Source organism: Lampris incognitus, chromosome 14 (assembly GCF_029633865.1).
Source record: "Lampris incognitus isolate fLamInc1 chromosome 14, fLamInc1.hap2, whole genome shotgun sequence".
Lineage (NCBI taxonomy): Eukaryota > Metazoa > Chordata > Actinopteri > Lampriformes > Lampridae > Lampris > Lampris incognitus.
The window spans coordinates 22,648,255-22,655,382 of NC_079224.1; positions in this window are offsets into that span (position 1 = coordinate 22,648,255).

Here is a 7,128-nt window from a genome sequence, read left to right on the forward strand (position 1 = left end):
TGGGGAGCGGGGCGTCCGCGAAGCGTAGCGGTCTATTCCGTTGCCTTCCAACACGGGGGTCGCCAGATCGAATCCCCGTGTTACCTCCGGACTGGTCGGGCGTCGCTACAGATACAATTGGCCGTGTCTGCGGGCGGGACGCCCTCTGTGGGTATGTGGCCTGGTTGCTGCACTAACGCCTCCTTTGGTCGGTCAGGGCACTTGTTTGGGGGGAAGGGGAACTGGGGGCGAATAGCGTGTTCTCCCTGGTGAAACTCCCCATTGTCAGGTGAAAAAGAAGTGGCTGGCGTCTCCACCTGTATCAGAGGAAGCATGTGGTAGTCTGCAGCCCTCCCCGGATCGGCAGAGAGAGTGGAGCAGCGACCAGGACGGCTCGGAAGAGTGGGGTAATCGGCTCTGTGCATAACTGTAGTCCACTCACTTCCGGTTTCTACTGCAGCGGTCATGCCAGTGTCCTGTTTGTTGGCGTGTGCTATTGATGGCATTTTTGCCTGCAATATCTACCATGGATAGATGTCAATGACATGCACAGAATTGTAACAAACTTTCACCTGCACCTACCAGCAAACGGGGGAAAAGTTTCAAGTTGTACATATAAAGTAGCTGCAGGTGAAAGTTTGTTGACAATTCTGTGTATGTCGTTAACATTTATCCATGGTAAATCTTGCAGGCAGCACGAGAAATATGCCACTGTCAATAGCGCATGCAAAGAAACTGGTATGACCGCTGCAGTAGAAACCGGAAGTCATTGGACTACAGTTGTGCACAGAGTCAGTTGGCCGGATACAATTAGAGAGAAAAATTGGGAAATATCCCACAAAAAAAGATCCCACACCACTTATCACAAAGAGTAGGGGTTCCCCGGTGTCCTGGCAAAATTCCCAACTTGGCTGTCTCCATCTGGCCACCTAATCACCCCCCCATGTAATTGACTCAGTGATTCCTCCCTCCCTCTTCACCTCAAGCTGATGTGTGAGGAGTGTTCTGGTGCAAAATGGCTGCTGTGCATCACCCGTGTGGGTGCTACATATTGGTGGTGGTTGAGGTGAGTTAACCCTTTCAATGTGAAATGCGTTGGGAGTCTAGATAAAGCACTATGTAAATATAATCCATTGTTATTATTATTATTGACCTAGTGGGCATTGGGTGGAAAGGAGAAGGAGGGAGACAGCGTGGACTGGTCCCACGTCCCTCCTAGGGCCCATTTCACACTTCCAGTCATACCTTTGGGAAATTTAGATTCCCCAGTTATTCTACCACACACGACTTTGGAGAGACATGCCACACAGCAGGAGTGGGATCGATGCCAGGCCATCCTCCTGTGGGTTAACAGTGCTGACACAACGCCAATTCTTTCCTTTTTATTGGGGTTATTTATTATTTTTATATTCGAGTCAAGTTTATTTTCATAGACTGAACCGCAGTTAAGAGTCCCAGAGGGCTTTACACTCACACAGTAGAAAACAGGTAGATGCAGTAAACGACAGTGGACAACAAGCGATCAACATAGCTATCCTTAAACCGTCAGCTGGGATGAGGAACTTCCACATAGAAAAAAAAGTCAAAATGAAAATAAATGGGAGAAACCTCAGGAAGACCATTGAAGGAGGAATCTCTTCCAGATAGGCATGCAATAGGTGCTTAGGGGCCAATATAGTGAAAGATGTAGGACTAAAACACTTGGGATGCTTGCACCGTCCCATGCAGCATCACCAACTGACTGCCAGACAGCCCCTGCAACAACAAAAAAAACTCAATGCAGTTGATGCTATCTTCCAGAGTAACCTACAATGGCAATACAATACGATGCAATAAAATACAATACGATGCAATGCCTGGATCACTGACAACCAATACTGAAGATGGCAAGGTCAAAAGCCAAAGTGTCTGACAATACGATTTTTTTTTAACCCCAGAGAGATGTTGTGGGAGCAAAGTGTTGGGAAAGTTAGTGAAAAAAAAATAGGAGTAAAAGAGTGAGAAAGGAGGAGATCTTTCCTGAAAGGAGAAAATGAGAGCAAGCAGAAGAGGAAGATCCGACAGAGGTGATGTGTTTCGGTGGGCAGATGGTGACCTGAGTTGTCACACTAACGAAGCCTTAATCTCACTCAACATCCCAGTGACAGTTCGGATGAAAGCAGAGGCCAGTCCCACATTTTCTCAGTTGTGGAAATGATCAGAGACGGCACGGTGGCCCAGTGGTTAGCGCTGTTGCCTCACAGCATGAAGGTACCGAGTTTGAACCCCGGGGTTGTCCAACCTTGGGGGTTCATCCCAGGTCGTCCCCTGTGTGGAGTTTGCATGTTCTCCCCGTGTCTGCAGTGGGTTTTCTCCGGGTGCTCCGGTTTCCCCCACCATCAAAAAGACATGCAAGTTAGGGGTCTGTGCCCCTGACCGAGGCATGGCAAGATGAACTAGAGTTGGTCCCTGGGAGCTGCACGGCGGTTGCCTACTGCTCCTAGCTACACAGCTAGGATGGGTTAAATGCACAGAAAGAATTTCCCCATGGGGATTAATAACGTAGTAAAAAAAATATCCAATGACGTCATCTTTAGTGAATGGTGGACCAACTGTCATCCCTGCCACTGGGTTTAATTTTAACTCCTAGTCCGTCTGTGCCAATCAATATTTCAACATCCTGAGTTCTGATCCCGTCCACGGCCAGGATTAGACAGACAGACATTCCGTCCTGGCCGTGGAACAACGAGCAAACTCTTTACCCTTGAGGAAGTGCTGAGGGAGGCATGGGAGTTTGACCAGCCAGTCTACATATGTTTTGTGGACTTGGAGAAGGCTTATGACCGTGTATCCCGGGGCACTCTGTGTGTCTGTGTGTGTGTGGGGGGGGGGGATACTGCGGGAGTATGGGGTACTGGGGAAGTTGCTACTAGCCATCCGGTCCTTGTACAACTGCAGTGAGAGCTGTGTCCGCATTCTCAGCACAAAGTCAAACATGTTTTCAGTAGGTGTCAGACTCTGCCAAGGTTGTCCATTGTCTCCGATTCTATTTGTGATATTCATGAACAGGATCTCAAGGTGCAGCCAAGGTGAGGAGTGTCTCCATTTTGGGAACCTCAGCATTGCATCTCTACTCTTCGCAGATGATGTGGATGATGTGGTTTTGTTGGCTTCATCAGAACGCAACCTCCAGCTGGCTCTGGGGCAGTTTGCAGCCGAGGTTGCAGGGATGAGAGTCAGCACCTCCAAGTCTGAGGCCATGGTTCTCTACTGGAAAATGGTGGATTGCTCCCTCCAGGTTGGGGATGAGTTGTTGCCTCAAGTGAAGAAGTTCAAGTATCTCGGGGTCCAGTAGCGAACCATGGGGTCTGGCAGTGGGCCTTCAACGGTGCAAAGATATTGTAATCAGCCAAATTTTGGGGGTGTTTTTTTAATATGTGAACAGCTCCGACACACACACACACACACACACACACACACACACACACACACACACACACACACACACACACACACACACACACCAAGTGCAACCATCACAGCACCACAGGTGAAAACCTCCGACACACACAGCTCACCTATATATATACACACACACACGCACACACACACACACACACACACACACACACACACACACACACACACACACACACACACACACCGCCAGTAACTCAGTGCCTCAAGACCCACCAAAATTAAATCCATTGGATATCAAATACCCTTTGTCTCTCTCCATACTTGGAAGACAATGAAAACACACATGACATGGCCTCTGCTTCTGGCCTACAACATCACCATGGACAGCACTAGAATGCAGCATCATACAACCTCTTCTTTACAAACTGACCAGACCAAATTAAAGCAATTCATGAGCAAAGAATAGAAATAACGATCAAATCAACCTTCACATGCAGAATATGCCATGAGCAAAGTCACAATACAATCATATGTAAAATATACCAAACCTTACACCATAATATTTAGTATAGTAGGCCTAATGTTACATGAGCAAAGTGTGGTATTAACCAGCTATGAAGTGCCATGACAATATGTAAAATGAACATGCCAGCTTTGATTTGGAGTAAAATAAAATTAAGCAGCTGACTTTATTAGGCTACTTGAATATAAAGTCCATCCGTCGGTCCTTCTTTGTGAAGTGGGCAATGGCAGCATCATGCAGTTTGTCCTTGGATTTAAGTTCCATCAGAAGGCCTTTTTCTGTGGACATTAGTGCCAAAGCTCCCAGTCGATCTTGTCCTGTTGTGTTTCTGGTGTGCGTCTTTATGCGCTTCAGGGCCGAGAAAGACCGCTCAATTGAAGAGGTGGATATGAGGATAGTCAACACCAGACAGGTGAAGTGATGAAGCATAGGCGAGACAAGAGGAGGAATTGGCCTTCCATTTCCAATCACTTGTTGCGTTTCCCCGAAAGCACGTCTTGAGAAGGGTAACGCTAACAAGCTAGCTACAACATCACTCTCGTCTCCTCCTGTAGCCGTGCTTCATCTTTAACTTGTTTCTCTAACTAAACTAAAATTAATCACACTCATCTGATACACAGACTTAGGTTAGTGATGTTCAGTTCAACTGGTTTAAGTCAGGGATAGGCAACATGGTCCAGAAAGGTCCACTGTGGGGGCAGGTCTTTGTTCCAACCAAGCAGTTACACACCTGATTCTATTAGTCAACCAATAGTCTTTGCTAAGGACCTTGACTTGTAGACTCAGGTGTGTAACTGTGTAACTGTTCTATTAGTCAACCAATAGTCTTTGCTAAGGACCTTGCTTGTAGACTCAGGTGTGTAACTGTTTGGTTGGAACAAAGACCTGCACCCACACCGGACCTTTCTGGACCATGTTGCCTTTCCCTGGTTTAAGTGAACCAGTACATTTGGATCGCCAACGTAGAGTCGGTCAATCTCAAGTAATGACTACTCAGCAACCGCACATCTTTCTTTTATATATGAGTGAGCCCTCATCTGGATAGGTCAGGACGTCTAGAAGTCCTTGGGTGATACATTTTTGTCCCACCCACTACAACAGCAAAATATGATTGGCTGATTCACCTGTCACTTTCTAAATAAACACACAAGCATAAGGACTTGTAGCAGTCCTAACCAATTAGAGTCAGCCAGCTAACCCTTTCTCTGCCATGAGACAACAACAAAATCTGATTGGATAACTCGATCTCGAGCTTTCGAGTTATCAATATACCCAGCATCTCTCCTCCACACATGTCCAAGCCATCTCAATCTTGCCTCTCTTGCTTTGTCTCCAAACCGTCCAACCTGAGCAGTCCCTCTAATATAATCGTTCCTAATCCTGTTCTTCTTCGTCACTCCCAGTGAAAATCTTAGCATCTTCAACTCTGCCTCTTCCAGCTCCGCCTCCTGTCTTTTCGTCAGTGCCACTGTCTCCAAACCATATAACATAGTTGGTCTCACAACCATCTTGTAAACCTTCCCTTTAACTCTTGCTGGTACCCTTCTGTCACAAATCACTCCTGAAACTCTTCTCCACCCACTCCACCCTGCCTGTACTCTCTTCTTCACCTCTCTACTGCACTCCCCGTTACTTTGGACAGTTGACCCCAAGTATTTAAACTCATATGCTTTCATCACCTCCACTCCTTGCATCTTCACCATTCCAATGTCCTCCCTCTCATTCACGCATAGGTATTCCATTTTGCTCCTACTGACTTTCATTCCTCTTCTCTCCAGTGCATACCTCCACCTCTCTAGGCTCTCCTTAACCTGCATCCTAATCTTGCTACAGATCACAATGTCATCCGCGAACATTATCGTCCATGAAGACTCCTGCCTTATCTTGTCCGTCAACCTATCCATCACCATTACAAACAAGAAAGGGCTCAGAGCCGGTCCTTGATGTAATCCCACCTCCACCTTGAACCCATCTGTCATTCCAACCGCTCACCTCACCATTGTCACACTTTCCTCATACATATCCTGCACCACTCCTACATACTTCTCTGCAACTCCCGACTTCCTCATACAATACCACACCTCCTCTCTCGGCGCCCTGTCGTATGCTTTCTCTAAATCTACAAAGACACAATGAAACTCTTTCTGGCCTTCTCTATACTTCTCAATTAACATTTTCAAAGCAAACATCGCATCTGTGGCGCTCTTTCATGGCATGAAACCATACTGCTGCTCGCTAATCATCACCTCTCCTCTTAACCTAGCTTCTATTACTCTTTCCCATATCTTCATGCTGTGGCTGATCAACTTTATACCTCTGTAGTTGCTACAGTTCTGCACATCGCCCTTGTTCTTGAAAATCTGTACCAGTATGCTTCTTCTCCACTCCTCAGACATCCTCTCACTTTCCAAGATTGCGTTAAACAATCTAGTTAAAAACCCCACTGCCATCTCCCCTAAACATCTCCATGCCTCCACAGGTATGTCATCAGGACCAACTACCTTTCCACTCTTCATCCTCTTCATAGCTGCCCTTACTTCCTCCTTGCTAATCCACTGAACTTCCTGATTCACTATCCCTACATCATCCAACCTTCTCTCTCTCTCATTTTCTTCATTCATCAGCCCCTCAAAGTACCCCGTCCACCTTCTCACACACTCTCCTCGCTTGTCAGCACATTTCCATCTCTATCCTTGATCGCCCTAACTTGCTGCACATCCTTTGCAGCTTGGTCCGTCTGTCTAGCCAATCGGTACAAGTCCTTTTCTCCTTCCTTAGTGTCTAACCTGTCATACAACTCAACATACGCCTTTGCCTTTGCCACCTCTCTCTTCACTTCACGCTGCATCTCCTTGTACTCCTGTCTACTTTCTTCATCTCTCATACTATCCCACTTCTTCTTTGCCAACCTCTTCCTCTGTATAATCTGCTGTACTTCCTCATTCCACCACCAAGTCTCTTTGTCTTCCTTCCTCTGTCCTGATGACACACCAAGTACCTTCCTAGCTGTCTCCCTCACTATTTCTGCAGTGGTTGCCCAGCCATCTGGCAACTCTTCACTACCACCAGTGCCTGTCTTAACTCCTGCCTGAACTCCACACAACAGTCTTCCTTCTTCAACTTCCATTTGATTTGTGGCTGTGTCTTCACTCGCTTCCTCTTCTTTATTTCTTGTTTTGCTGGATTATGATCAGAAAAAAAAGAATATCTGAGTAATTTAAATTATT